Source organism: Garra rufa, chromosome 17 (assembly GCF_049309525.1).
Source record: "Garra rufa chromosome 17, GarRuf1.0, whole genome shotgun sequence".
In the NCBI taxonomy this organism is placed as follows: Eukaryota; Metazoa; Chordata; class Actinopteri; order Cypriniformes; family Cyprinidae; genus Garra; species Garra rufa.
In genome coordinates this window covers 5840083-5850289 of record NC_133377.1, presented here as the reverse complement: position 1 = coordinate 5850289, position 10207 = coordinate 5840083, and positions in this window count along the sequence as shown.

Sequence of the window (10207 nt, the reverse complement as noted above, 5' to 3'; positions counted from 1 at the left end):
GCACGTCTTATAATAGATATTTGTCAGTGAGTACAAGATTGCAACAAATCCTCCAGTCTATTTTTGTCATCTCTCTTTACTTTCGACCCGTGATCATTCAAATCTAAAGGTCATTGTACACTGAGTCCGATTTTCGTATGCGTTTTTTTTTTTTTTAGTTTTCTCATATTCGCCATCCTTATCAAAATGCTTATTATGGATGTGAAAATGCAGAAAATCAAACACGATCCAAATTTTTTTATGACGGACGAAAGTTTCAGAGGCAGTGTGTAAACTCTATTAACATAACCTGTATTTTTTTTAACGTGCAAAAATGTCGGACGAAAATTTCGTACTCATGTGTGCAAAGACATTAACTCCAGCAGCTCTTGTTGGATGCAGGGTTGCCAAGTCTGCGTTTTTCCCCACAGAATTGGTCTACTTTTAAACTGTTGCCATGGGTTGATTTCCCCCAGTTATTGAAAGGTTGTAAATATTGCAGAAATTAAATTTCAATAAAAAATATTTTTTTGTTTTGTTGTACACTGTTAAGTAAGATCTTTAGGTTTTTTGCAAAATAAATATGTTGAGAATGCATAATACTCTCCCATGTCTCTTTTTGATAAGGATACCTACCATATACTTATTATATTATGAAAATATTAACTTTATTCACATACTAAATGGACAGGACAGGCTACTCCTCCGAAAATGTACCAAAAAAAGTAATACCGTGATATTATACCGGCACCGTTCAAAAGATGAAAAATACCGTGATATTAATTTTAGGTCATATCGCCCACCCCTAGTACAAACCCTTAAGTGAATACTGTAATAACATTCAACTATGCTTAAATTGGCGTTACTTCTGGTTTTCTGACATACCTCAGCGCTGTTTATAACAGAATTTGATTTATTCTCAATAGATCTTGCAGCAACCTTAATTCATTCTGTGCGAATTCAAACACTTCTCACTGGATCTCGCAGCACTGTGCAGTTACAGTGTTGCGAAATCAACTTTGGTTCCCGGCTGTTCTGAGCTCGGACAAGCGTGTTAACGTTGCGGTCCGAGCTGATAAACGGTCCGCGCTGCGCAGCTCAAACGTGGCGCGCTTTGGTTTCTCTTTCGTTTCGTTTGGCGTTTTATGTTTCTCATATGAAACAGAAATAGCAGCGCTTATGAGTTGAACAACGCGGTGGTCGCGCCAATGCGACCGCTCACAAAATTTAGTCGCACCGGCAGAAAAATGTGACCATTGGTCGCAGTCTGGAGCCCAACAAGTGCTTATTAAATCTGCTGTCTATTGATGTTGCGGTCTCTAGTAGATTGTTGTTGTTCTTGGCTCTCAAACTAATTAGTGCCAAAACAATTCAAGCCACTTGCGCGTACATCTCCCTCGGGCCGGACAAAGATGATTGGCGGGCCGGATTGGGCCCGCGGGCCGCCAATTGAATAGCCCTGTTGTAGCCTATTCCAGCCTTGTGTAGGTCTACAATCTTGTCCCTGACATCCTTGAACAGCTCTTTGGTCTTGGCCATGGTGGAAAGTTTGGAATCTAATTGACTGATTGCTTCTGTGGACAGGGGTCTTTATAAAGGTAACAAGCTGAGATTAGGAGCACTCCCTTCAAGACAGTGCTCCTAATCGCAGCTTGTGACCTGTATAAAGGACACGTCTCAGCTTGTGACCTGTCTTTTATACAGGTCACAAGCTGAGATTAGGAGCACTCTCTTAAAGGGAGCTTGTTAACTGTATAAAAGACACCAGCCAGAAATCTTGCTGATTGATATGGGATCAAATAACTTATTTCACTCATTAAAATGCAATATCAATTTATAACTTTTTTGAAATGCGTTTTTCTGGATTTTGTTGTTGTTATTTTGTTCAAATAAACCTACCATTAAAATTATAGACTGATAATTTCTTTATCTGATCATTAATTTTTTATTTTTATATCATAAAGACATTATTTAAACGCGATTGTGGTATATATTGTTACTGTGAAATAAAATTACTCATATCTTGATATAAGATTTTGGTCATATCGCCCACCCCTAGTCGTGAGTATACAGTTAAAAAAAGAACAACAGCTAGATTTGGTCTTGAGTAAAAATTTGCAGTACAGTTACACAATCTTTGAGTGTTACGCGTTATGTCCATTCAGAGTCTGAAAGGACAGTTTGCAATCCACTGCTGCATTTGCTAATTCCGTGTTTATGCTGTTACCTTAACAGCAGGTTACAAAGCAAAATGAAAGACCACTTTTGTAGTCTAAACCCATATGTACTTGTAGCCACACAATGAACTAAAAGGTATACATGTATAAGAAGATGTATGTGATGAACCTACTGAGTTTACTGTTTTGGTTCAAGTAAGACCCTTTTTAGAAACAAGAACTGCATTTATCATAAACTGCTGTGTGTACAATATTCCAAATTCTTTAAACTTACGTGGTTCACTTTCCCTATACACTGATAAGGAGTGTAATTCACATTTACACATATAGCTGACTCAGTACAAATGTGTTATACACTCCCGTTTGAGAACTTTAAAGTGAAAAACAGACCATTATCAACATAAAATCTTTCATATCAAGTAAGTGGAATGTTAAGTACCTGTTGTTTTTAAAAATCCCATCAACTCTAATCTCTCTTTTCATTTTAGTTTAGTTCTTCAATCACATCTTATACTCCTCTTTCTGATTCAGGTGTCAGGAGGCTGATCCGACTGACCCGTCTTCTAGAATTCCCTCTTATACAATCACTATCACGTCAGCTGTCAAAAGCCATTTTATTACTGCAATGAAAACAGCTGCACTAAAAATCCCAGCAGACAGTTTTTGATCATATCTGACCGTCAGGAGAGTTGACCTCAACCACATCCACTGAAATAAATTGAAGAGACCAGTTGAAAGCAGAGACGGAGAACATAAATCTCTCCAGATCACATTGATCTGCTCATCTCCAACATTCTTTGACTTCCAAAAACTCTATGTCCTTTTATGGTTAACTTACCAGCTAAGCTTTGTAGAATGTGCCATGTTTTTCTATTACTGGGACCCAAAGTATTTCAGTTTAAGTGATATGTCTGCATTTAATGCACTATAGTCTATCAATTCAGAAATTCTCATCATACAACCCAGTGTGGGAAATTTGCGTGTGTTTTCTTTAGATCAAAAATGATATGTGAAGCTTAAAAGGAACATAATGAAGTGCCAATTACTTGATAGGTAGATTTGCTTCAGTTGTATCCCACACAAAACATCATGAGAGAGTTATCTGATGCTTGAGAATGTTGTCGTGTCAGTTCAGGTTGTTATTTTCAGACAGGTAAGGCTGTTTATCGCGACCATCTTTCCTTTTCATGTAATACTAATGCTTCAATGTTGTTGAAAAGCCACAGAGTGATACATGTGCTTGTGAAAAGCATGTTTTTAAAATGCAGTCTTTGAGATAAGCAGATACTTTCTTGAAGACTGTCTCAGACTTACTTTTCTTAGAAGACACTTGGAGTTTCCATTAACAACACAATCTAAGAAAAATCTGACAGCCAGCACTAAAAAAAAGATCACAATGCTCATCTGGCACCACAAGCAGATTTATAGTTCTCCAAAGACTTTCATGATAATATAACTCTGACCAAAAATAAAAATGGCATAAAAATGGCATTTTATCAACAGGGATGTGAACAGCAGAAAAAAGCAGTAATGCAAAATAAAATTAGTAATGTTTTAAAGCAATTAGAATTGGGTAAAAAAATATAATCATTCTAATTTTTATGAAACAATGTTGATTCTTAAATTCTAATAATTGATTAGATTACACTGATTACTGGTTTTGATGCTGGTATGCTGGTTTAAGCTGGTCCTTTGCTGGTTTATGCCGGTCCTTGACCAGCAACATGACCAGCTAAGGACCGGCATAAACCAACAAAGGACCAGCCTAAACCAGCTAAGGACCAGTATTAACCAGCAAAGGACCAGCCTAAACCAGCTAAGGACCAGTATTAACCAGCAAAGGACCAGCATAAACCAGCTAAGGACCAGTAATAACCAGCAAAGGACCAGCCTAAACCAGCTAAGGACCAGTATTAACCAGCAAAGGACCAGCCTAAACCAGCTAAGGACCAGTATTAACCAGCAAAGGACCAGCCTAAACCAGCTAAGGACCAGTATTAACCAGCAAAGGACCAGCCTAAACCAGCTAAGGACCAGTATTAACCAGCAAAGGACCAGCCTAAACCAGCTAAGGACCAGTAATAACCAGCAAAGGACCAGTATTAACCAGCAAAGGACCAGCATAAACCAGCTAAGGACCAGCATAAACCAGCTAAGGACCAGCATAAACCAGCAAAGGACCAGCATAAACCAGCTAAGGACCAGTAATAACCAGCAAAGGACCAGCATAAACCAGCTAAGGACCAGTAATAACCAGCAAAGGACCAGCCTAAACCAGCTAAGGACCAGTATTAACCAGCAAAGGACCAGCCTAAACCAGCTAAGGACCAGCATAAACCAGCTAAGGACCAGCATAAACCAGCAAAGGACCAGCATAAACCAGCTAAGGACCAGTAATAACCAGCAAAGGACCAGCATAAACCAGCTAAGGACCAGTAATAACCAGCAAAGGACCAGCCTAAACCAGCTAAGGACCAGTATTAACCAGCAAAGGACCAGCCTAAACCAGCTAAGGACCAGTATTAACCAGCAAAGGACCAGCCTAAACCAGCTAAGGACCAGTATTAACCAGCAAAGGACCAGCATAAACCAGCTAAGGACCAGTATTAACCAGCAAAGGACCAGCCTAAACCAGCTAAGGACCAGTAATAACCAGCAAAGGACCAGTATTAACCAGCAAAGGACCAGCATAAACCAGCTAAGGACCAGCATAAACCAGCTAAGGACCAGCATAAACCAGCAAAGGACCAGCATAAACCAGCTAAGGACCAGTAATAACCAGCAAAGGACCAGCATAAACCAGCTAAGGACAGTAATAACCAGCAAAGGACCAGCCTAAACCAGCTAAGGACCAGTATTAACCAGCAAAGGACCAGCCTAAACCAGCTAAGGACCAGTATTAACCAGCAAAGGACCAGCCTAAACCAGCTAAGGACCAGTATTAACCAGCAAAGGACCAGCCTAAACCAGCTAAGGACCAGTATTAACCAGCAAAGGACCAGCCTAAACCAGCTAAGGACCAGTATTAACCAGCAAAGGACCAGCCTAAACCAGCTAAGGACCAGTATTAACCAGCAAAGGACCAGCCTAAACCAGCTAAGGACCAGTATTAACCAGCAAAGGACCAGCCTAAACCAGCTAAGGACCAGTATTAACCAGCAAAGGACCAGCCTAAACCAGCTAAGGACCAGTATTAACCAGCAAAGGACCAGCATAAACCAGCTAAGGACCAGTAATAACCAGCAAAGGACCAGCCTAAACCAGCTAAGGACCAGTATTAACCAGCAAAGGACCAGCCTAAACCAGCTAAGGACCAGTATTAACCAGCAAAGGACCAGCCTAAACCAGCTAAGGACCAGTATTAACCAGCAAAGGACCAGCCTAAACCAGCTAAGGACCAGTATTAACCAGCAAAGGACCAGCCTAAACCAGCTAAGGACCAGCATAAACCAGCAAAGGACCAGCATAAACCAGCTAAGGACCAGTAATAACCAGCAAAGGACCAGCATAAACCAGCTAAGGACAGTAATAACCAGCAAAGGACCAGCCTAAACCAGCTAAGGACCAGTATTAACCAGCAAAGGACCAGCCTAAACCAGCTAAGGACCAGTATTAACCAGCAAAGGACCAGCCTAAACCAGCTAAGGACCAGTATTAACCAGCAAAGGACCAGCCTAAACCAGCTAAGGACCAGTATTAACCAGCAAAGGACCAGCCTAAACCAGCTAAGGACCAGTATTAACCAGCAAAGGACCAGCCTAAACCAGCTAAGGACCAGTATTAACCAGCAAAGGACCAGCCTAAACCAGCTAAGGACCAGTATTAACCAGCAAAGGACCAGCCTAAACCAGCTAAGGACCAGTATTAACCAGCAAAGGACCAGCCTAAACCAGCTAAGGACCAGTATTAACCAGCAAAGGACCAGCATAAACCAGCTAAGGACCAGTAATAACCAGCAAAGGACCAGCCTAAACCAGCTAAGGACCAGTATTAACCAGCAAAGGACCAGCCTAAACCAGCTAAGGACCAGTATTAACCAGCAAAGGACCAGCCTAAACCAGCTAAGGACCAGTATTAACCAGCAAAGGACCAGCCTAAACCAGCTAAGGACCAGTATTAACCAGCAAAGGACCAGCCTAAACCAGCTAAGGACCAGTATTAACCAGCAAAGGACCAGCCTAAACCAGCTAAGGACAGTAATAACCAGCAAAGGACCAGCCTAAACCAGCTAAGGACCAGTATTAACCAGCAAAGGACCAGCCTAAACCAGCTAAGGACCAGTATTAACCAGCAAAGGACCAGCCTAAACCAGCTAAGGACCAGTATTAACCAGCAAAGGACCAGCCTAAACCAGCTAAGGACCAGTATTAACCAGCAAAGGACCAGCATAAACCAGCATCCCAGCATCGAAACCTACCTAACCAACATATGCTGTTTTTTTTCAACAGGGATGTGAACAGCAGAAAAAAGTAGTAATGCTAAATAAAAGTAGTAATGTTTTAAAGAATGTCAATTCTTAAATCTCAATAATTGATTAGCCTACCTTGTTGAAAAAAACTACATAACCAGCTTAATTAACTAATAAATAATAAACTAAGTTAATTAACACATTGTAGCACAACTCCCATCCAATAAATCGCAATAAGATACTTTTGATGTGAAACTAAGTCTTACATTTAAAATTCTGTCCATTTTATTACAATATTCGGACAATAAATACCGTTTTGGCGCTGTTACTGTGGAGTGACAGATCGCCTTAGCGCCTCAGTTCAAGAGAAGTGTCAATGCGAGATCAGCTGTCTCCTCTGCTTTAACAACTTGCAACACAAACTAAACATCAAGGTTGCAAAACTTGCAAACTTCCAAAGGTTGGTTTAAAGAAAGAGTACAATTTACCGAAATCCGTATGCTGTCTCATGTAATCGCTTAACTTGTTTCAACCGTGAGAAGACGTCAATATAAGAACTTGTAAACAATTTCACGTAACGTCACATTTAACTCCGAAAAAAAAAACATATTCGGTGAGCGTAAACTCATTAGTCGGCTAAATATATACACCATGTAAGATATTCATTATAATGTTTACTGTTCTTCAATGTTTAATTAAAGTTTGAATAAATCTGTCAAGTTTTAATGACACCATTTAAAAGTTTATATTTAAAAAAACTAATTGGAGTAGCCTACAAATTGTAACTTCATTGTATGATTATACAAATCAGTTAATTTAACCTTCAATATTATATAAATGCCATACCAACTGACTGTCATGTATATTTTTAACAGCATTAGTTTAGTTTTTTTTTTCTTGAGAAAATTTGGCATGTACTGTACCTGATATATACATCCAAAATAATCAATATTGTATCAAATCAGAAATCGAATCGAATCACAACTTTGTGGATCAGAATCGAATGGTGAAATTTGTGTCAAAACCCAGCCCTAAAAACAATACAGTATGCTTCAAATATAAAAAAGCGATACAAATTTCTAGGTCTCTAATCATTTGTCCAAATTGGAGACATTGACCACGCACTTGTACTTCTGTTTAGTCTCAGACTTTTGAACCTCACTGTATGTACTCAGTTACACATATTGACGCAGCAAAGCCCTGTAGAGCAGTAGTGACCTTTTAGTCAAACACTGGATGTGAAGCGGCATACCAAAATATTTAACTTTCCAGAGCACCTCTAGACCACAGGCTTACAGCCATCCTCTGTGGTTACACAGAAATAGAAAAAAGGAAATTATTGATGGAAAACAGGTGAGTAGTCCCTCACACAGTTGCACAATACAATCAATACCATACATATAGTTTAGGAGAATAATTGGTAAAGTCGTTCTCATCTGTGTAAGTGTGTAAATGGAAGAATCCATTCAATGTCTCTTATGGTATCTATGGTAACCTCAATGGTAACAGTGTTTAATGTATCCACTTATTTGCTGAGCAAACCTATAATTCAAGGCCACACAGATTGGGATTAATTTCACACTATTTGGAATTATTAGTAGTGTTTGCTAAGGCTATATCTTCACTATTGTGATTTACTATTGTATTGTTACAAATCTGGCCACCTTATTAAAAAGCATGTAGTGACAGTTTTTTTACAAATAAATTTAGAATGGTCATTACCAAGTTCGGTCAGCTCAGGCATCACTCAACACTGCTTTATTACTCAGCTCAAGTATCTCTACATTCCTCAGAGGGGGCTTATTGTAAGAGAAAGAGTCTTGAACTGATGGGCATTAATACAGTTAGAAAAACCTTGTAGTATAAAGCTTCTAAATTTAATGTTTAGAAATCTTATTTTAAAGATTCCAATTGGATTACTGATTCTGTCACCACAACATTTATAAAGAGAATGCAAACACACCTATGTAGCTGCCATCTTATGAAAAGAGGTTGTATAGCGCCACCATGTGGTTCTAAAAGGAACACAGTTCAGTTACAGGAAAGCCCCTAGACATGTTGACCCCGCAATGGTTGCGTCCCATTTAACTAAGCGGACCAGTCACAACAGAAATCTTTTTTTACCACTCCAAGATTTCTCCTTTTTATGTCTTAAGGGCTTTCACAATATTCCTAACTCCCGAATAATGACTGACATCTTTGTAAACTTTTGAGGTTTTTGTGAGCTTCTGGATAGTAATCTGTTTGACGGATTTAATCAAAATGGATCATACAAAATGCATGTTATTTTTTATTTAGTACTGACCTGAATAAGGTATTTCACATAAAAGACGTTTACATACAGTCCACAAGAGAAAATAATAATTGAATTTTTAAAAATGACCCTGTTCGAAAGTTTACATACACTGTTTGGCCTGAACGCTTAAACTACCCATTGTTCTTCAGAAAAATCCTTCAGGTCCCACAATTTTTTTTTTCTTCAGCATTTTTGTGTATTTGAACCATTTCCAACAATGACTATGATTTTAAGATCCATCTTTTCACAATGAGGACAACTGAGGGACTCATATGAAACTATTACAGGCACTCATGATGCTTTAGAAGGAAACATGATGCATTAAGAGCTGGGGGGTGAAAACTTTTTGATTTTGAAGATCAGTGTAAATTTAATTCCTTGGTCTTCTGATGAACATGTAAGTATCTTCTGTAGCTTGATATTTATTAGAAATTATATTTAGGCAAAATCTTCACACATCTTCATTTTGTTCAAAAGTTTACACCTGTTTTTTTTTTTTTTTCTGAAGCATCAGTGAGCGTTTGAACCTTCTGTAATAGTTGCATAATGCATATCAAATGCATAAAATGCATAAAAATGCATAAAAATGCTGAAAAACCAAAGAATTTGTGGTACCTGTAGGATTTTTCTGAAGAAAGGCGGACAGTTTTACTGTTCAGGACAAACAAGAGACTTATGAACAACTATCACTGAACAAAAATCATCAGAATGTTAATAGTGCATTAGTCGTTTATTCATGTGTATTTATTAATTAATGACTGAACAGTATTCTAAATTGTAACCCATCATAACTTTCTTACATTTATCATTTTTAAAACCTCCAGTAGATTAATTTGGAATAAACATGACAATTTTTGCTAAAGAAGGATTTAGAAATAGCACACTGATTTCTCACATTATTTGGAAGTACTTTCACCGTCATGTCATTATTATTATTACAAACTGAATTTTTTCATCTTATCTTGGTTTAAATATTTGTTAAGTCGTATCACAGTACCAGTTTATCAATTTGTTGAAACTAGATGTCTCAAAATATGTATCTTGCACCAACTGATCTGTGAATGTCTAATTATAGAAGCTGAGAAAATGAGCAGGCATGATGGGAATTTGGCGCTGTTGGCTCTTCTAAACAAACACTCACTTCTTATATCTCACTGTCTAAAATGACTCTCTTGAAGCTTTCAGTTCCCACTTGATTTTAATCCTGCCCATGCTTTTTGTGAGCTGGCTTTCAGGTCATTCCTGAATATAGGTCAGTGCCGTTTAGCAAAACCACAAAAGTGACAACTTTTCACGAGCATCTCCCAGTGGCCCCTATTGGTAACTGCAGCATGTCAGTGTTGTGCG